Source organism: Nilaparvata lugens, chromosome 10 (assembly GCF_014356525.2).
Source record: "Nilaparvata lugens isolate BPH chromosome 10, ASM1435652v1, whole genome shotgun sequence".
Taxonomy (NCBI): Eukaryota; Metazoa; Arthropoda; class Insecta; order Hemiptera; family Delphacidae; genus Nilaparvata; species Nilaparvata lugens.
Window position 1 is genome coordinate 44368409 of NC_052513.1, and position 23190 is coordinate 44391598.

At 33.9% G+C, this 23190-nt stretch overlaps 1 long non-coding RNA gene across 8 annotated transcripts in view; it reads left to right on the top strand.

Moving 5' to 3' along the window:
• The first annotated feature begins 3405 nt into the window (after positions 1-3405).
• LOC111049364 overlaps positions 3406-23190 on the top strand; it is a 42774-nt gene continuing 22989 nt past the window's right edge. For 2 of the 8 annotated variants that reach the window (XR_005572339.1, XR_005572340.1), the window contains exons 1-4: positions 12782-13005; positions 15817-15900; positions 17282-17463; positions 18759-18962. This is a non-coding gene — a long non-coding RNA (uncharacterized LOC111049364). Of the gene's footprint in view, positions 3638-7318; positions 7465-12781; positions 13006-13877; positions 14068-14091; positions 14368-15816; positions 15901-17281; positions 17464-18758; positions 18963-23190 lie in introns of those variants that run through there. The other 6 variants (XR_005572337.1, XR_005572338.1, XR_005572344.1 and 3 more) reach the window with 5 other exon arrangements.

The following is a 23190-nucleotide window of genomic DNA, read 5'->3' on the forward strand; positions in this document are numbered from 1 at the left end:
CAGACTGAATAGCAGAATCCGAAAGAAATGCATGTAACTCATTGAGTTCATTGTGAGCGCCAACAAACGTTGTAGCATTGTCTGAATGAATGGCAAAAGGGATGCCACGACGAGCAGAGAACCTGATGAGTGCGGCAACATAATAATTATTTACAATACCTACTCCAAAACCCAACACTCTGGTCCAAAAAATGATACAACTTGACATAAAATAGATCGTTTAAAAAGTATCAAGTCTCACTTGCAAAATCATATTTATATACATAAGCTCAATTAATTATGAGTGTTGTGGATAATGATGATGATAATATTAATAATAATGTTTTATTAACTTAAGAGCTTTTACAGATATAGAGTTTCGTCATAAGGTAATTTAGAGTCAATGCAATAAACGATATAGATTTCATTCTATATAAATCTTATCACAGCAATGCATGAAAAGGTATTAGCCTAATTGCTCCACAGCTGAATCAGTTCAGTTCATAATTAAATCTAATTATCAAAGAAAAAAGGCCGTTAATTCGACCGAATATGGTCGTCCACTGGAACCGTTTACGTCAGTCTAGTTGCCCATTATTGAATTAACTACTATTATCTCTATACTTATAAAAGGCTAAGCCCCTACAGACTGAAATCACACCACAGCCCAAACTACTGAGCCTAAAAACTTGAAATTTCGCACGATTGTTTATGGTAACCTGAAAACATCCACTAAGAAAGGATTTTCAGAAATTTGCCCCCCTGAGGGAGCTGGGGCCCCTCCAAAATTTTGTACTTTTTAACCGCTCATTGCACAGCAAAGTCATGAGGAACTTTTTTGTTCAGCTACGAAAAAAAATTAGATCTATGCAGAAAAATTTCGATCAGTAGCACAGGGGGGTCCAGGAGAGGGCATTTTTCGAAATTTTTGATGTAAAATCACACTACAGCTCAAACTAATTGTCCTACAGACTTGAAACTTTGCAAAAATATTCTTCAAACATGCTAGACGTGCACTAAGAACGGATTTTGAGATATTTTGCCTCTAAGGGTTTCAAAGGATGAAAAAGGATCCTATTATGTAAGCTTATGGTAAGGTGAACTCCATATGAAACTGAGATAATTGAAACATGATAATTCTAACATATGTTGTAATCATTGGAAAGCTTAAAACAATTTCATCAATTAGCTGATCGAATTGATTTTGCGTTGATTGAGAGCGCGAGCTTACCACGTGTTTACGTGGTAAACGTTCTACAGATTTATAGTATTCCTGGTGATTGAGCCTGTCTTTTTCAGCGTTGTCTATTAATAATAAAGCTTAATTTACAACTAGCTTACCCAGCGAACTTCGCACCGCTAATGTATCTCATGTTACACTTGACTTTATTTGATGAATCATGAAATTTATCTGACAATCAACATGTTCATTTACATCTCAATACGGACTTCCTATGTGCTTAGTCATGCAGCATTCATTATTCCGAAAACATATTATTCTTCTCAATCAATTGGTAGTAATATCTATCAGTAAAGTTTTCAATTAGAAAAAAAGGTTATATCAGTGTTTCAAAGAAAAATATTCAATGTTTTCATAGCTGTAGATTGTCGATATATGGTCCAGGAAATATGCGATGTATGATGAATCACACAGAATTCTAAATTCTCTCCATTTTAGGATGAATATAATCTGAGCTAAATTCAAAAAATTGTAAATTATTCTTTCATTCTTCAGTAATTAATGAATGCAATATGAATACTATACATATATACTCTCTTTCATTAGGTGAATAATTTTTTTCAACATTTTCCAGTTTCTCAATGATAGGGGAGTGATAATTATTTGTATAGGTCTTCTAAGGAACCATTATCAACAGCTGGTACCAATCAACTACACTTCAACTCCAAACTACCGTTTTAATACCAGTACACAATAATTTATCACAGGGTGATATGTTTATTACAGCTGGTAACTTTAGATGCTAAATCATATTATCACAATATGATCTTGAATCATGATCATCTTTTCGTTCTTCAGTAGCCGCTCGGCCGAAAATTTCGAAAACATATGTCTGTGAAATGGATCTGAAATGATTCAGAAACCATCCCCAATATTCACACAACATATTCCCAAAGTTTCATGCCGTTATGTCAAGTAGTTTTCAAGTCTACAGGGAACAAACAAACATACAAACAAACACACAAACATACATTCATCTCTATACTTATAAAAGGCTAAGCCCCTACAGGCTGAAATCACACCACAGCCCAAACTACTGAGCCTAAAAACTTGAAATTTTGCACGATTGTTTATGGTAACCTGAAAACATCCACTAAGAAAGGATTTTCAAAAATTTGTCCCCCTGAGGGAGCTGGGGCCCCTCCAAAATTTTGTACTTTTTAACCGCTCATTGCACAGCAAAGTCATGAGGAACTTTTTTGTTCAGCTACGAAAAAAAATTAGATCTATGCAGAAAAATTTCGATCAGTAGCACAGGGGGGTCCAGGAGAGGGCATTTTTCGAAAATTTTGATGTAAAATCACACTACAGCTCAAACTAATTGTCCTACAGACTTGAAACTTTGCAAAACTTTGGGAAGTCTCATGCCGTTATGTCAAGTAGTTTTCAAGTCCACAGGGAACAAACAAACATACAAACAAACACACAAGCAGACATTCATTTTTTTATAAATAGATTTCCATTCGGCTCAAACAAAAGCCTCTCTAAATGAAGGTAGAATGATAAGGATTAAGTGTTCTGTTGTTTTAACATTTTTTCAAATCACTTTCAAAAAGTTCATGTAGTACCTACTATTGTATTTGAGACACTTCTTGCGCTATCATAGTTTCACCACTATTCTGTTCCACAGTCCTATCTCTTGCAGTCGTTAACTATATCTATAATAATAAAATTATATAAAGTAAAGAGCTGGCTTATACATGTACGGGATAGGAAAATTATGTTTGACGCATCATCACGTCTGAACTACTGGACTAATTAACTTGAAATTTTGCTTATAGATTCTTAATTAACCAAGGATGGTTATAGGCCTATTCTCAATTCTTCAAAATTTCATTATGTCAACTTTTCATTGTCCATAGTTACAGCTTTATAAAACAGAACAACTTTAAAAAACAAACAAGACTGTGGAACAATTTTCAGGTTAGGAACACTAGTTGTTGTCTCAGCTCGACTAGCTAGTTCGGCCGGATAGAGCCGGAAAATCCCATTCAATTCGGATCGAAAAATTGGTCGACCGGAGCCGGCCGTATGAACGTGTTACAATGGACGAGCATCTATTCCTCTCTTTGTTAGGGGATCGTTCGGACGAGTTCGGTAGTTTTCGGCTGATGCTAGTTCGGACGAAATCGGTTCCAGTGGACGGTCCACCTAAAGTAACATTAATATCATGACTAGTTCTAACATTGAATCTGTGAAGTGCACCTCTCTCATTATGTTGAAACAAACTTCTCTTGACATTTATAGGATGACATTGATAGGTGATGAAGCGCTTCAGAAATTCAAACAAGGCTTTCACCTACTGTTTGAACGGCTGCAGATCGGTGGTGTGGCCCCCCAGCCGTGTGCCAGGAAAGGAAGACGTCCGCCTGCTGCTCCTTGACCGCCGGCCTCAATGTGCCACCCTGGAGGAGTTGGGTCAGTAAATCTGCAACACTGTAACGCCATCTTGTAGCTCCCGCCTTTATTAGTCAAGTTTACTTCAAGTTTTGTATCAATTTTGCAAACTTGAAGTCAAGTTTACAATAACAGAAAGCTGAACCATAGAGAAAAGATAGCATTGTGTATCATCAAGTAATAAGCATTGTGTATCTACTAAATAAATTAGAAAATATTGGCGTTAGAGGGCTTGCACTGAAATTACTTGCGTCATACCTACTTAACAGAGTACAATATTGAATGAAAAAGACTAAGAAATTGTCAAAAAACCACTGATTTATTGATAATTAGAAAGACCGGTTTCGGTTATTACACCATTGTCAATCTCTGATAAACTAAAACTAAATACAAGAGCAGCAGAATTTATACTAGTAGGCGAGTACTGCTATTGGTCGAGGGCATGAACGCCTGCCATTGGCCTAGCTAGACAGTCTCCTCCCCCTACACGGTGTGACAAAATGGCGGCTTAAGCAACAGAATCGCCATGATAATAAAATTTACTTTCAGTACAAAATAAGAACCAAGAAACAAATGTGAAAGATAATAAAATAAATATGTAAATGGAAAAACTATTGACTAATGTATGCTTACATGTTTATGATAAACTAAATTCGTAGTGTTGTACTGGTTGAAATGAATCTGGTCATTTAAACTATACTGGGGATTTTCCTTAATTACTCTTGTTATTTCTAAAGCCTCTAGAATATTCAAAGATCTGCCTTTGTTATTAACATGCAGAAACTCAACATTCTCCTTAACTGTGAACTTGTGATTATTTGTTATCAAATGTTCTGCAAAGAATTTAGTTTTATTATAAACATGTAAGCATACATTAGTCAATAGTTTTTCCATTTACATATTTATTTTATTATCTTTCACATTTGTTTTCTTGGTTCTTATTTTGTACTGAAAGTAAATTTTATTATCATGGCGATTCTGTTGCTTAAGCCGCCATTTTGTCACACCGTGTAGGGGGAGGAGACTGTCTAGCTAGGCCAATGGCAGGCGTTCATGCCCTCGACCAATAGCAGTACTCGCCTACTAGTATAAATTCTGCTGCTCTTGTATTTAGTTTTAGTTTATCAGAGATTGACAATGGTGTAATAACCGAAACCGGTCTTTCTAATTATCAATAAATCAGTGGTTTTTTGACAATTTCTTAGTCTTTTTCATTCAATATGAATAATTACCACAATATCAACTTCTCAACTACACAAAAAGAGTACAATATGTTGAAATAAAAAACAGCAATGGCAATTTTAAATCTAAGTTAAGAGAAGTCAAATTTGGAGTCTCCCAAGGATTTGTGCTAGGTCCGCTTCCTTTTAACATCTACATAAATGATATAAAGGGCAGTGGATTAGGAGCTGATATTACTTTATATGCGGATGACACTAGCAACCTAAATGCTGAGAATGACTGTGAGCGGCTGGAGTTGAATGCTTATGTATCAGTCAATAACATTTGTCAGTGGTTCAACAGCATCAATCTGCATCTTAATGTTATTAAAACTGTTAGAATGACCTTTTCAAATAGTGTATGTTGTATTGGTTTATTGCTGGATGATGAGTTCGTTTCAGAGGTTGAAGTGTGTAAATTTTTAGGTATTCATCTGGATTCTAGTCTTAACTGGCAATCTCATGTGGATCATACTTGTTCTAAACTAAGTTCAGTGATTTTTATATTTTTAAGAACACTATCCCGCTATTGTACTTTCAATATACTTAAATGCATATATTTTGCTTTATTTGAATGTCATCTGAGATATGGAGTAACAGTTTGGGGCAATTCTTTTGAAAGAAATGTAAGAAAAATATTTACTTTACCTAAAAAAGCCATTAGATGTATGTGTAAACTGACGAGATATCAGTCCTGCCGAGATTATTTTAAAATTGAAAGTATTCTCACATTTCCATCTTTGTTCATATATAAGACTATCCTTAGCACCGTTGATAATAATTTTCTACCCACTAATAGCAATATACACAGTCATAGAACAAGAACATCTAATAACTATCATTTACCTAATGTTAATTTAGCAATAGCAAAGAAAAATCCATTTTATCAAGGAATAATTTTTTACAATAGGCTCCCAAATGAAATAAAATCTGTTAAAACAAATAAAAATGTATTTAAAGCCCAATTGAAGAAATATTTATTGAATGGTGGCTTCTATTCCATAAAGGAATAAATACATGGATAATTAGTGGATACATTTCAATAATATTGTGTACTTATCAATTAATAGCTGTGATAACTTATTGTACTTTTGTGTTTTGTACTTTGTGACATTGATCATTTTCATGTAGCCTATTTTATTTGTTTTTATAATAATTGACGTTTGCCATATCTGTAATGTACAGTTTTTATGCAATAAAAATATTTATTATTTAAAAAAAGTTGTGATGATACTGTATCAAATTGTGTTGATACTGTACTATGTTAAATTATAAAGTTTTTAATTTCCCGAAAATTCCAACACCTTGCATCATTATTCTTCCATGGATGAACTGGATATCTGAATAATTATTTGTAGACTTTTTGTGTAGTTGAGAAGTTGATATTGTGGTAATCATTCCTATTAAATAAAATTACTAAGAAATTGTCAAAACGACAGATTTTATTCAAAGTAGAAAGACCTCTACTTTTTACTTTCCTTGCCCTATTACCATAGGTAAGGAAAGTATTGCTTTCCCAAAAAAATCAAGGTACCCAAATTTCTATACGTTTCAAGGTCCCCTGAGTCCAAAAAAGTGGTTTTTGGGTATTGGTCTGTATGTTGTGTGTTTGTGTGTATGTGTGTGTGTATGTGCGTCTGTGTACACGATATCTCACCTCACAATTAACGGAATGACTTGAAATTTGGAACTTAAGGTCCTTACAATATAAGGATCCGACACGAACAATTCCAATCAAATGCAATTCAAGATGGCGGCTAAAATGGCAAAAATGTTGTCAAAAACCGGGTTTTTCGCGATTTTCTAGAAAACGGCTCCAACGATTTTGATCAAATTCATACCTAGAGAAGTCATTGATAAGCTCTATCAACTGCCACAAGTCCCATATCTGTAGAAATTTCAGGAGCTCCGCCCCATCTATGCAAAGTTTGATTTTAGATTCCCAATTATCAGGCTTCAGATACAATTTAAACAAAAAATTCCAAGTGGAAAAGATTAAACATAAAAATCTCTACAATTAAGGTTCAGTAACATTTTCACATAAAATTTAAAAATAAGCTCGAAATTCGAGAAAATGTTATTATTTAAATTGCAAACTGTTGGCAACTGTTGATTCTATTGAATCATTTACTATGAAAAGATAGCAGACTTCGTGTGTCTACAGCGTTATTGTATTGTCACCAGCTGGCTTAGATCTTAGAATAGTAGACTTGAGATGCGCGTTAACACTAGCGTCAGGTGATAAATTTTCATAGCGGCAAGGAAAGTTGTGTGAGTGCACCACACCAGATTTTTTCGGTACCGAAACCGGTCTTTCTACTTTGAATAAAATCTGTCGTTTTGACAATTTCTTAGTAATTTCATTTAAATCATTTGTAGATAGTATTTAATACTCTCCAAGTTGTTAATCTTCTGATAAAGATTAGCCTATTAAATTGTTAATTTTCGAAAATTTCAATGCCTTGCATCATTATTCTTTCAGGGATGAAATGGATATCTGGAGGACGAGATGCATGACATTACATTTCTCTGTGAAATACATGGATGCTGATATGCGTTTGACATCCTGATGTGACTTCATCAGTATCCTCACCGGCCAGAGCATTCAAGTGCGGATTTAGACAGCTGGTGAGTCTTGTAACATACCTCATTCTTCAAATTACTTGTAGTTCTGTGAACAGTAGACCTTGCGCAGTAATAAACCACAACCTTCTCTTATACTGTCCATCAGAGTAAGTCCTATCTGTACTGTCGTGTCGGCGAGATTAATTGAGTACTTTATTTATGTAGATTACAATATATACTAGCTTATATATTTATATACAATAGCTCACAATACAGCAAAAGTATAGATAAATTTACATAATATAGACTAAGAATATAATTATTGAACTGTATATGATATGAAAATAGCAATTTGGAATAACTATAGATACTGTAATGTTGTTATGTTTCTACATAAATTGGCTGAGCTTTGGACATATCAATGTCCATTCTTCGAAAAGAATATTTAAAATATCCTCCCCACTAACTCTGCCGAAATATCAGATATGGGTGTGAAAACGGCTAATGGCTGTTGGGGTTGGTGTATCAAAAAGCTAATCTCCTTCGAGACATACTGGCAACAGGACAGCCAGATTTGAAAGCAGAGAAAGGTTGAGAGAAAATACTATGTTACTTTCAGTTATTCACTATTTATGCGTCATTGCATGAAATTATAAATAATCCATACGACAGCTGATTAATCATGAATATTTCTCTAGTCTAATTTCCACGGTAATATTGACGTATGAAGGAAACTCCTTTTCCTTTTATATTATCCTAAATATGCAAAATTGAAACCTTATATACAGGGTGATTCTTAATTATGGTAAAATAATTTAATACGTGATAGTAGAGGTAAAAATAAGAAAGGGTCCATTTTCGGCTTAAGTATATATTGAGGCGAGGTGGAACTTCCGTCAGGGACTCCCCACCAATAAAATCCATACGAATATTATTATTATTAGTGAAAAAAAAATTCCCATGTGTTCTAATATTGGACTATTCTCACTTTGCCCGTCCGAGTTAGTATGAATGATACTTCTAAAAAACAGGTTAAAAAAAATGTCAAGGTCATCTTTGTCCGAACGTAGTGAGGTCTATGTTTTAACTCGGATTTTCTTTTGTCTGTCTGTATGTAACGCGATTACGGCCAAACGCGTTGATGAAATTCCTTGAGATTTGGCAGGAATATTCCTTTTTTAACTGCGTGTCGATGTATACATAAGGTTTTTATTAAAATTTTGAATTTTAAGGATAATATGAAAAGAAAAGGAATTCCTCCATACTCTGATATCACTATATATTATATATCATCTACTCTGAAGATAGGATTGATAAGACTATAGAATTATTCATAATCAATCAGCTGACAAGTGGATTACACAGATGTGTGGAGAAGCCGTGTCTATTTCTATAAGGTCTATAGTTTCAATCAAACACCTTAAAGAGTTTTGCATCTTTTTGTGATAGAATTTGTGATACCTGTATAAATTATTGAATATAATTGACCGAACGTAGTCTATGACCGACACGACGAACGTAGTCATAGACCGTGAGGTCTATTTTTATAACTCGGTTTTTCTTTGGTCTGTCTGTATGTAAAGCGATTACGGCCACACGCGTTGATAGAATTCGATAAGATTTGGCAGGAATATTCCTTTTTCAACTGCACGTCGCTGTATTAAGGATAGGCTAATCTGAAAAGAAAAGGAATTCCTCCATATTCCGATATCACTATAGCCTATATATCATCTACTCTAAAGATAGGATTAATCAGACTATATAATTATTCATAATCAATCAGCTGGCAAGTGAAATACACAGATGTCTGGAGAAGCTGTGTCTATTTCTATTAGGTATATATTCAATCAAAGAGGTATGCATCTTTAAGGTCTTTGGTTTCAATATTTTGTTTTGCAGTCATGGTATTATTATGCGTGCCCATTAGTATCAATATTCTCACATTTGAAAAAAACTAATTCGATAGGTGATTGAAAATAATCAAATAAACTAAATAATGCTGAAGAAATTATAATATTTTTGATAGTAAAAAATTAATTTTCATCAGATGGAAAGATTATCACGGAACTGGATTAATCATATATGGAATACAAATTCAAACGTGAACTGAGTTACAGTGAACAATAAAAATATAATTCCCATAAGTTTCAATGGTAGAATAGAATATGTTTATTCACCAATAAATACATTTCAATCTACATTAGGTGTCATCGAGAATAAAATTCTAGCTATACAACTAACTGGAAATTCGGTCAACCAATTCATATACACATAATCATCACACAAAGTAAGTAATAATTACATCCACAGGCAAATTGAAAAATTCTTCTCCATTATTGACCGAACTAAGTGAGGTCTAAGATTCAAGTCGACGGTTTGGCATTTCTCTAATGTTTAAATGTTCATATGTTGCGCATTTACGGCGAAACGCGGTAATAGATTTTCATGAAATTTGTTCCTTTTTGAATTGCGCGTCAACGTATATACAAGGTTTTTTGAAATTTTGCATTTCAAGGATAATATAAAGAAAAAAGGAGCCTCCTTCATACGCCAATATTAGAGTAAAAATCAGACTAGAATAATTATTCATCATAAATCGGCTGTCGAGTGGTTTATAAATCGCATGCCATGACGCATGCAATTCAATATCTTAATGTTGCATGGTAAAAAATCAGCAGCTGTGTAGACTATAAATTGCATGCCTCATTGAATGCAATGTTTATGCATTATTAAATAGGATGCAAAGAACTTATAACAGCTAGTCTGGGCGCCTAGATGTTTTCTGGTTTTCTCGCGCTAAATTCCGGAAAGCGTTATATGATAATCAAATCTTGTGTAAGCATGATCTAATCAAATAAATAGTTGGTGTATCAGTGTGAATGTGCATATGGTTTGGGACGTCGTTCAGTTATAAATGTTATTTATTCTATTGATAAAATTTTTGTTCATTATTTGTTATTATATTCTTTAATTTTTATAAGTTTTGGAATAATTTTAAATTCCCAATTTGTTTTATTTTCACTTTTTTCATTAGTATTTGAAATCTTTGTATTTTTCATTTTTGAATTAGGTGGTATTTATGTTGTTTGTATTATTTATTATTGCATAAGTTCGTATTATTTTTATCATTATTTTTCTTTTTTCATTTGTATCTGTACAATTTTTATTGTTAAGGAGACATATTTGGGGGAACCCGTTGACTCCATTGTGAATAAATAAATGAACTATTGATTGCGTGCAATAACGCATGCAATTATAACAAAAATAACATAGTATTGTCTCTCGAACTTTTTCTGCTTTGAACTCGGGCTTTCCTGTTGCCAGTATGTCTTGAAGGTGATTAGCTATTGATGCAAGCATTTTTGATACACCATCCCCAACAGCCATTAGCCGTTTTCACACCGATATCTCGCCGACACGACAAACAGACAGGATTTACTCTTATGGACAGTATAAGAGGAGGCTGCGGTTTATAACTGCGCGAGGTCTACTGTTCACAGAACTACTTGTATCATTTATTCACTTTGAATAATTGGAAATAATCAACAATGTAAAGCATTATTTGCGGGTATACCTTCGTTTTGTGATCTTACTGCTATTATAATATGTCTCAGTTTTGATGAACACCTGTTGGATCCATTATATATCTTATTTTACTCGTAATAATAATTATTATTAAACGAAAATCCAAATTAAATGCTGTAAATCACCCCGAAGACTTCTGCTACTGCAAATATTGACAACAGGGTAAACAGGTAGATGTAAATTATTAATTTATTAGCATTTGAATAAATGCAATATGCTATCTCAGTGTTTTCCATATCTTATTTTTTTGAAACTACAAACGTAATAATTATGTAACAGCAATATGTTACTGGGGCTTATTGTATGAGAAAATACAAACTAATAATACTAGTAGTTCTGTGAACAGTAGACCTCACGCAGTTTTCTCATCCACAAGTACCTGATTGAAACTATAGACCTTATGGAAATACAGCAATAGACTGACTTCTCCACACATCTGTGTAATCACTTGTCAGCTGATTTATGATGAATAATTCTATAGTCTGATTTTTACTCTGATATTGGCGTATGAAGGAGGCTCCTTTTTCCTTTTATATCATCCTTGAAATGCAAAATTTCTAAAAACCTTGTATATACGTCGACGCGCAATTAAAAAAGGAACATACCTGTCAAATTTCATGAAAATCTATTACCGCGTTTCGCCGTAAATGCGCAACATAAAAACATTCAAACATTTAAACATTAAGAGAAATGTCGACTTGAATCTTAGACCTCACTTCGCTCGGTCAATTAGTAGTCATCTGTTTATTAGAATAGGGAATTACGAAAAAGTAATTGCATGCAACAGGTTGAAAATATCAACTGAAAATTGAAATCAGTTTTATTATTTGGCTTCTACGTTCCGCTTGAATATCATAAGTACGGTTCCAATCCTTGGCTAGAGCACCCAGCCTACAGGTTTCAGACCATTCAAATAAATGTTCAAATAAATTTCGCTTCCCTAAGCAATTATTCTTTCCTGTTTTTGCCATTATACCCTAAAATTATAAGATATGATTGAGTTATTCCCTTTTCTAAAATCTATTCTTTATCCAAAGTACCTAACTTGGCCTAATTTATTGACTTGAATAGTTGTTTGTCTATGAATGTTTTTTAATGAACTTCTAAATTTGATCCAGATTTGTTATCTATCTTAACTATCTTCTTAAACATTGTGCCTCATCGTAACAAATATTAAAATTGTATACCCCATTTATTATGGCTGCCGTTTTGATTGTCGGTTTTTAGTAGCATTTTTCATTACAATCAAATTATCAACAAATTCATTTTACATCCCTTGAAATGCTATTAAAAAGTAAGTAATTCCCATTTCAAATATCTAAAACGTATTTGGAACTCAAATTGCGTTTATTTCAAGCGTTCAAGTATTGAATAATATTTTGAAATTTTCGGGATTTTAATCAAATAAATATCAGGCCATATTGAAAGATTCTAGAACCTTCGGTTCATTTGTTCAGTCGGCAAGAATTCAATCAAATTATCAACAAATTGTTTTTACATCCCTTGAAATGATATTAAAAATACAGTAATTCCTATTTCAAATTTCTGAAACGTATTTGGAACTCAAATTGTGTTTATTTCAAGCGTTCATGTATTGAATAATATTTTGACATTTTCGGGATTTTAATCAAGTAAATATCTTGAAAGATTTTAGAACCTTTGGTTCCTTTGTGCAGTCGTCAAGAATTTAGGTGAAAGCTGCCCGGCCATTGGCTGAGAAGCCCAGTTTACTTTGTTTGGAGCGCTGTGATTGGCTCACTGATTGGGGATGTAGAGTCAAGATCGTGCAGGTTACAGTCTGAGACGTGATAGCTTCGTGGTAGCTGGTCATCACATCGTGTCCTACTAATTTTCTTTGATTAATATATTAAAATTACAGTTTACTATCAATGCGTGTGCGAATTATGAAGCTATTTCAATGTTGTTATTAGTGGTGTAATTTGTTTTCCGGCTGTGTGATAGTTTTGTGTAAAATTTTAATGTGATGTGTCAAGTGATGAGAACCCAAGGCCGTAAAAGGTAGGATTTTGTTTTTCATCAATCATAACTCACACTCATCCAATTATTCGTGCTATTATTTGTGAAAATTAATTTTATTATCATTGATATTGATTGTAGATAGAATGTTTAGGTCATTTCTCATCATTCACTCATTAATAATCTGGTCATTAGGCTAATGTACGATTTCAGAATGATTCGAGTTGTACAGAGAATGGCGGCTGTTTTAGTTTATTTGCACTAGATCTCGCTATTAATGAACTAAAAATACATTGAATAATGGTCAATTATTTGAGTTTTTTACTCTCAATTTCAAATCTTATTGAGCTAGCTGCAAGTAACTGGATCAGTTCAGGAAAATTTCTCTTCGAAATATCTGAAATCGTACTCTATTTTTAATTATAATATTAATTTTAGCAGATATAGGGATTTTAGTTGTGTGTTACATGGATATAGCTTTGTATTTCGGACATTTTATTAAGATTTTTTGGGTTTTTGTGAGTTGAGGTTTTTCATGTTCTATTTATGATGTCAGCATTTCTTCAGGATAACATCAGTATCTTAGATCGAACCAATTCTGCCAGTTTCTTGTGAATCTCATTTTAGTGTCGACGCCATAACGTTGAAATGCGAAGTTTTGAATTTAAACGTTCAGTGCCACAGCCATACTGATAATAGTATCTCCTGTTAATGCTCCTGGAAGTTAGTTTGTTACTGTTTCTGAAATAATATCGATAAACTGGAATTTCGTATGTACTTATCAATTTCATAGATTATATAATCAGATATTTTTAATTTCTGTGTCATAAATTCAATAATGAATTGAAGGAATATCAGTTAAATAAATGTAGGTCAATTTAGTTCCGTCATGTTGGTAATTCAGCTTTCTGCTCTCTGCCTGCAACCAACCGTGTCTAGTCAAAACAACAACTGTATGATTTCAGTGAATATTTTAAAGTTTCCTTGATAATAATTATTGTAATTCTAAACTATATTTGTTTAAAATAACAGTTTTCCAACACAACTTTATATTTTCCAATTGCGTGAATCTGCTGTTAGTGCTACATTTATCTGACTACAAACGTAAGTGCTCTTGACTCTAGCAGAGCTTTCTACTCTGTCTTGTCTTGTCAAAACAACAACTGTCGGGTTTATTCTTATTGTTAATTTTGAAAGTTCCCTTGATAACAATGAATATTATTGTAATTCTAAAGTATATCTGTTCGAAATAACAGTTTTTCAACATAATTTTATAGTTTCTAATTACGTGAATGTGCTATAATTGGTGCTACATTTATCTGACTCCATAAACGTAAGTGGTCAAGACAATGAATACTGATGTGCTCAAACGTTGACTGAATTTTCATTCTATCTACATTTTAGGTAAAGTACTTTATAAAATTTACTTTTTATTATTGATATTCATCACACTTCAGATAGCTTTTGACGATTATTTCCTTGGTCTATCCATGAATTTACAAATGTCAATAGATGGTTAGCGGATAGGTGATCGTATTCAACAGGTTATCCACTTGATTCTTGTTTAGTTTTGATTCAAATCCAATAACTTACCTCTTAAATAATCAAATTTTAATTGAAGTTCTTGTATTAAAAAAGGTTGAATTTAATTTTATGAGTTTTAGCCAATTTTTTGAAGTTTTTAGTGTTGAACAAGTAGCCTATCGGTTAATCTAACCTATGAAATTGCACGGTTTAGGTTGTAATAATACATTGTAGGTACTTAATACTTTGGGAGTGTTTGCGTTACTAATTCCCTTCTCAGTTTAATTTATTAAACCTATGAAATTTTATACCGATTTATGGGTAATATATTCATAATTTGTGGTGTAAGTATGTTTCAAATTTGTGATTAATTTCGGTGTTATTTTGAGATCCTATTTGAATTTCTGCGTTACAGTACAGTTCTGCGTTTCTCAGATCTAATTTCTAATAAATTGAGTCTACCACTGATTTCTTATTTTGATTTAAGGATAGGCTAATGTATTCATAATTTGTGGATAATCGTGAGTTGAATATTTATTTATTCTTCGTTTTTAATTTATTCAAGTAGGTACCGTATTACAAATATGAATTGTTCGATTAATGCGAAATGTAATGATTATTGATTAATGTTCTTACATATTATTCTGATTATTTAGCTGTTCTAATTTCATACCACATAGAGCGGTCAGTGAAAATATTTGTATATCAAAAACCCACTGAAATCTTGAAGAATACAAAATAGGCTAGACATATAACCTTCCTCGATAAATTAAGAATCCGAGTGCCGGTTGCACAAAAGCCGGTTAAATTTTAATCGTCATTAATTCCACTAGAATCAATCAGAGCTTCTTTACAAAAACGCCTTCTCTGATTGGTTCTCTTACTTACTTGTTACTTGTTATCCTACTTGTATTTGTCCTCCTGACAGTCTGACAAGTACTCGTAAAATTAATCACGATTAAATTTTAACCGACTTTTGTGCAACCGGGCCTCTATAGCCTATGCCAAATAATAAGTCCAGTAGTTGAGACGTGATGATGCGTCATTCGTGAATTTCATTTCCTATTCCCCTACATGTATAAGCCGATTATTTTCTTTATTGTTTAGTTCTATATAGGTAATCAACCTGCGCACAAATCTTGGAATAATGTCGGTATCATCCTCAGCCAAGAACGCCGTATAAAATATTTGAAATTTTAAAAATGTGAACCGTATTTGTTTTATAAAACTTGAAAATTGTTTCTACATGGTTTATTGCTGGCTTAATAATTTCAAATGCTATTGAGAATTTTGCGAGATTTTAATGTGTGTTTTTATGTTATGTTGTAGATGTGTCAGCAACGCATCGATTGGAGCTTGGCTACTGATTTACTCCTGTCATGGACCACAGCTTTCAAGTATGGCACTTGACAGGTGAGGCTTACAACTTATTTAACTATCTTATTTCCACTATTGACTCTGTGTTATGTATTTATTGTCTGCAATTGATTAAAATTTATGTAATTTTACAAAAATGTTTGAGAGGGTAGGCCTTCTAGATCGACACAATGCGGTTATGTGTAGATAATTGTGCTATTTAGTTTCAATAATTTAGTTTTATTCAGCTTATGCCCAATCCATATTTCAGTATGGTATAAGGGTTGGTGGGGGGGTGCCTTAGACACTCATTTCAATAAAATGTGTGTGATTCAGAGGCACATACTAAAAGCTGCTCTCCAATGGCCGAGACGATATCCCAGTCACTTACTTTATGAAGAATTCCCGGTTCTGACAGTGAGACAACTCTTTAAAAAATGTAATACTTTATATCAATAGATCCATAAATACATTCACTCCATACATTCCAGCTTATAATTTGAGATCGCCATCAAATTACCGTGTTTCCAGGACAGACCTAATAATATGCCGTAGACAGTTCCCCTATGTAGTAAATAAATTGATTAACCCGATACCCGAAAATTTAAATTTAGATAGTATCACTAAATCAATTACTAAAAAAGTAATTGATTGGATTAAAATTCAACAAATGTTTTTTCATCAATTCACAACATAATTTGATTTTTTTTCTAGTATTGCCATCAGACTTATACAGGGTGATTCATAATTATGGTAAAATATTTTAATACGTGATAATAGAGGTAAAAATAAGAAAAAAGTTCATATAAACAATATATCCATAAACGCTTCATTAGCGAGCTATACAGGGTGAAAGATTTCGCCCGGAATTCAGTTCCTCTGGTGAAATACACCGATGCTGAATTGTTTGGGGACTAGTTTTTGAAAAACTTATGCTGGATTCATATGGAAAAATATATGAAAAATTGATTAAAACTAGTCTGGAAGCTGTAGTGTGAGTAGTTTTTGAGAAAAAAGTTGAAATATGCAAAAAATCTAATTAGAAAAACACAGACTTCTACGTTTGATGCCCAATAACTTTCTTTAATGACCAGTAAACAAATCATTTTTCGCAATAAAAATTGTAGAGAATTTAATTCTGAAAAGAATTATGTAAGCTGTGTAAACTAAATTCAAATAAAAGTTGAATAAAATGTATTCTTATGTAGTACATTACACCACAAAAATTTGCTGTTCTATGAGGAGAGAACTAATAACTCATAGGTTGTAGCTGATTGCAAATAAAATATTCGGTTTTTTATGAAAAGTTTTTTTTTATATGAAAGTAGCATATCTAGATGACATTACACTTATACCAAAAGACTAGTAGATTATGCCATTAAGCCATGTCTAGTAGGAAGGCAAATTTTCAGAGATGAAAATGTTATTTCATTTATAGGTATGGACCAACAAATTAGTGGAGGAGATACTTGAGACGAGTTCTGCAATGTATTGATGAAGCCAGATTGCTGGAGGTTGAGATACATGGATGCTGATTTATGAGCTTGCTATCCTGATGTGACTTGAGTCAGACGACCAGAGCAGAGTAGAGCCTTCGCGTGTGCTTGTTGACAACAGCTGGTGAGTCTTGTAACAAATACCTTTCCACATTGAAATTGTATTCAGCTCTATTGAGTTCAATTATTTCCTGTAGGCCTTGCAGCTGTAGTGAGGTCCACGTTATAATGTCTTTTCAAAACTTATTCAACTTTTACTTCATTTCCCTGTATCATTTTTAGTTGACCTATGTTCCATTTTAATGACAACTTTATCCGGTTCTGTAGTCTGTAGATTCACTGCAAAATGTCAGCATTAATATTGGATCACAGCCATGAAGTATGGCTCTTAAAATGTCAATCTTGTAACTTGTTTTCAAGTTTTATTCAGTTCTGTTGAGTTTTGAATACATCTTTGAGGAGGCCCAGTTGCACAAAAGCCGGTTAAATTTTAACCGTGATTAATGTTACAAGAGAAAGCCTTTTTGATAATACGGCTGCTCTTATTGGTTCTCGTGGAATTAATCACGATTAAAATTTAACCGGCTGTTGTGCAATTGGCACTAAGTACCCAACAATAATTATTGCAAGTTAAGCTGTCGGTCCCGGCTGCCTAAAGAGCAGTCGTTAGGTAATGTCGGAGGCCCTGAAATTGATCTGTTGCGACCTGAAAACTCTGACACCAGACCTGAGCCAGCCAGATCACACGATATTATTATTGTAATTAGCCTACGTTTCATCCAAGTGGAATCTGTGATGGATTTAAGCCTAAATCTTTAGCTTATATTTATTTTTGGACGAAAATTGAACTAGAATGTTTTACAGTAGAAACATAACCTATTTTTTGGACATTTTATTAATTTATCAAAATTTGGGAATGGAATAGATTTGGGCCAAGCCTGTTGTTCCTTCCTAATCATATTTATATGATTTGTGATTATGTCCACGAATAAATGATAAATAAACCTGGTAGCTGCTACCGAATTATTTGAATAGTACAAACAAAACATCATGACAATATTTTACAAAGTTTAGTTGACTATTATCATAGAGAAACAATAGCGTAAGTAGATATCCCATGGTATAGGGCGTTTATGTCGTAACTTTTACTGTTATCTCAAGCCGATAGTCCATGCAGTTCTTTCCCGTGAAGCTGTGTGACACTGGTAGTCTCTCATACTGTGCCGTTGATACACTCTCATCCCAACAAAACAGTAAAAATCGACAGTAATCGGCTTGAGATAACAGTAAAAGTTACGACATAAACACCCCATACCATGGGATATCTACTTACGCTATTGTTCCTCTATGCTATTATACAGTATTTATGATTGGTTGCTAATGTGTTGAGAGTCAATGGTTGTGGTATGTCTTTTGCAGTGAGCAGAGTGAGAGAGAGAACAAGAGGGAGCTGTAGATCGTCACCGGAACATTTGAGCGAGCGAAGTGAGCTCTCACCACTTGATCATCACTGATGTGTCGCCGAGCGAAGTGAGATCTCACCACCTGAGATCATCACTGTGTGTCGCCGAGCGAAGCGAGTTCTCACCCCCTGTTGCAGTCTTCATTCATCTGGATTGTGCGGTGAGTCATCTTTACACATTTTTTGTCAGATATTGCTGTTACAACAAACTTGTGTATAGTGAGGTCCACGTTATAATATGGCAATGTTTGATTAGCAATGGTATTGCTATCCATGTCTATCATTCAACAAAGCTGATAGCGCTATCTCTTTCTCGCTTTGCTCTGTTGCCAGATAGTCACTTAACAATGTAGAATTAATAATTAATTAACAAAATATTTTGTCTTAATTTATTATGGAATTTATGAAAAATATAAGTTCTTGCTTAATAAAATATAATTGGCTATTTCTAACGAGAATGAACCGTTAATATTACATCAATAAACCTGCATCAGCTACCGTCTATAGAAATCATTGATAAGACAGAGAGTCGGCAACGTTTCTCAACTATCTTTCTCCACTGCCATTATAACGTGAACCTCACTATAGATCACAGATCATGCGCTCATGTTCGTCTATTGCTGAATATGATCTGGAGCAAAGTGGTGTTGATAGAATAACAGTGAAAAGCATAAGGCCCGGTTGCACAAAATCTGGTTAATTTTTAATCTTGATTATTGAATGAAAAAGACTAAGAAATTGTCGAAAACCACAGATTTATTGATACTTAGAAAGACCGGTTTCGGTTATTACACCATTGTCAATCTCTGATAAACTCAACTACACAAAAAATCTTGATTTTCTCACGAGAACCAATCAGAGAAGGATTTTCGAAAAAAAGGCTTCTCTGATTCGTTCTCGTGATATTAATCACGATTAAAATTTAACTGACTTAAGTGCAACCGACACTATGTAATCTATTAGGTTCATGATAATGAATGGTGAAACCACAATGGAATACAGTAGTAGTCTCCGTTGATGCGATGTTATCGATCCTGAATAATCATCATTATTGTTTGTAGCGACAACCGAAACTAGTATCTCATTGTTTCTGTCAGTAGGCCTGTACTGTATTGAATGAATAAAAACGCGACTGAATTTCGGTGGCGCTTTTCCGCATAGCCTGTTATGCGTGTCTTATAATCGGCCGGTCCCACAAGAGGCAGTGCGTTCTGCAACAAGCTAGGAAACTCGACAGTCATTCGTTCGGCACCTCAGCTGCAATGAGCTCACATGCTCTACACTGTCGATGTAATCGTCACCGTTAATCAAGCATATCTTGGGTTTTAACGATTTTTTAAATATTCTATTCATTCTATTATTGCCTGCATATCTTAACCGAATTCAGTGCCTTGGAAGATCTCTTAACCTTCCGGTAGTCGCGCCCTACTCAATCACAGCGGTAGTCGCATGTTGTATTTTGTACAACATCCAATTTTTCAAGTGTTATGTACTCTGTTTACTGTCAAAACATATTAATTAATGGTATAATTACTTTTTCCATCTTCTTGGATTATTTTACGCCTATGAACATACTATGGATGATTACCATTTCATAGCCCAATAAGGTACATCAGGCAAAGCCATCAATTCTGTGTTATTGATTCGTTTAAAGTCCCCGTATACAGTCTTTCCCTATCTTATGCACTGTCGCGACTAAATGGCACCTAAAGACTGAACCATTGCTCGGTTGATACTGCAACTCAGTGGAGTGATGGGGGGAAAGTTTTGGAATGCATAGGTGACTCATTCACTGACACCACCCCATTTTACAACAGCGCGACTGCCGGAAGGTTAACAAAATAAAAAAAACAACTGAAATCTTTGAAGTATTTTACAATCTGAAATGAGTTTTACTTCTTACCCATTCCTCTATTTTATGCAATGTAGTATTTAGAGTCAGAAACTGAGCTGATATTACATTTATTACACAGCCTCTTGCAGTAATGAATTGTTGAATTGACGCTCACATGCTGATAATGTTTAATGTATCTTTGTGTCTGAGTGTCGGTTGCACAACAGCCGGTTAAATCTTAACCATGATTAATTCCACGAGAACCAATCAGAGAAGCCGTCTTTTCAAAAACTCATTCTCTGATTGGTTCTCGTGAAATTAATCACGGTTAAACTTTAACCGGCTGTTGTGCAACCGGGCATTAGTATTTATATTTCCAATTAGGTTTATAAATTTAATTGACATATGTCCTGCCTCAAATACTTGAAATTAACACAACCATTTGGAAACTATAGTGAGGTCCTCGTTGTAATGGCAGTGTTTGATTAGCAATGGTATTGCTATCCGTGTCTATCATTCGTTAAAGCAGATAGCGCTATCTCCTTCTCGCTATGCTCTGTTGTCAGATCGTCTTTTAACAATGTAGAATTAATAAAATATTTCATCTTTTTAATTTATTGATAAATTATTGAAAAATATAATTTCTTGCTTGATAAAATATAATTGATTATTTTAAACGAGAATGAACAGTTAATATTACATCAATAAACCTGTATCAGCTACCGTCTATAGAAGGCATTGACAAGATAGAGGATCGGCAACGTTGTCTCCGATCTTTCTTCACTGTCATTATAACGTGGACCTCACTATAGCTTGGATTGTTACTAAAATATGATTGTTAAAATTAATCATCAATTAAAGCGCTGACTATAGATGCTAATATTTCGTATATGTAAACTAGTGGTTGTAAACACTTCAAATTATTTCTATTTAATTCAAAGTATATAGATCATTGCTATGATTTTGTCTTAAAGTTCAGTTATTTGACTTTTAATGTTTCTCCTATGGTTTGGAACCCACTTGAAACCATCAGTCTTAGGCCTACCATACACGTTTCGATCGGTCTTAAGGCCCGGACTCTTCATTCCGGGTCTTAAGGCCGATCGAAACGTGTATGGTGTGGCCTCAAGACGAAAAGTGATCTCAAGGCCGGATTTCGGCCGCACTGGAATCAAGTGAGGCCCGGCCTCAAGACGGATTAATTTTAATTGCTCTTGAGACGGAAATGAACGTGAATGGGGAAACCTGGTTTCGTCTTAAGGCCAAAACACCCACTCTTCCCCCTGTGCCATATTTTCTACCCTCGGTCAACACGTTTTGCACGTATTATGGATAGCAAAATCATTCTTAAAATCGATTTCTTGAAAAATCAATTATACCCTTGGTCAACATGTTTTGCACGTGTTATGGATAACAAAATTATTCTAAAAATCGATTTCTTGAAAAATCGATTATCGAAAAAAAAGAAATCGATTTCACAAAAAATCGATCTTTTGAGAGAGTCGATATTCATTTTTCATCCCCAGTTGTGCCTCAGTGTGAGTAGGAGAAAGTTAACAGTCACAATAAAAACCGGTTTCTTCAGGAAACGAATACTGCACTGATCATCCCCTAGTTTCACTTCAGAGTGAGGGTGAGGGGAATAGTCGAGGAATCAACACATCCCCCAAGCAGTAGGGTCAGTGTGTGTGTAGTAGTGTGGTGTTTTTGGTGTGTGGCATCACATTCGGCTGAATAAATTATCTGCTGAGGCTGGTATGATAATATATGATTATAATATTCCTATTTTCGTATTATAATATTCCTATTATCATAGTTGTAGTTGATCAAATGAAATGAGATAAGAATTAGATTTCGTATTTTCCTCTGTTCAAATATGGTAATAATGATATGATCAACTAAGATAATAGAAATATTAGTGTGTAATACCTGTCTAGTCCTGTCCTAGTAGTGCTAAAAAAGTTTCAGGGTTGAAGGATTGAAGGGAATTCATTTATGATAAAATTGATAACATCGCGAAGATTTGTTTTTCTTTTGAATATAACTTCTCCCAGAATCATGGGTCATTGTAATGTGTAACAATTTTATATCAAATTAACGGAGAGAATGTCTCCTTTCTATTGGTGTCTGGATGATTTTTATCCAATACCTACATAATAATTTTTTAATTAATGATTATGTTCGTCAACGTCGATACATTTTCGAGCAGAAAACATTAAAATTTTGTCATGCTCGTAAATTTTCGTAATGATTAATTCTACATTGTTAGAAGACGATCTGGCAACAGAGCAAAGCGAGAAAGAGATAGCGCTATCCGCTTTGTTGAATGATAGACAAGCTTAGCAATACCATTGCTAATCAAACACTGCCATTATAACGTGGACCTCACCATAGGTTAGCAAGTTCAAGCAGTCACCTTTTGCAAATAAATTATGCAAGTTTAAAGTTATTTGCTGCTTTCAATAGTGATTAATAGTACAATAATTAAACTACTGAATGTGTGAGATGTGAACTGCATGATGGAATACAAGGTTTGTACATTCTACACTGAAACT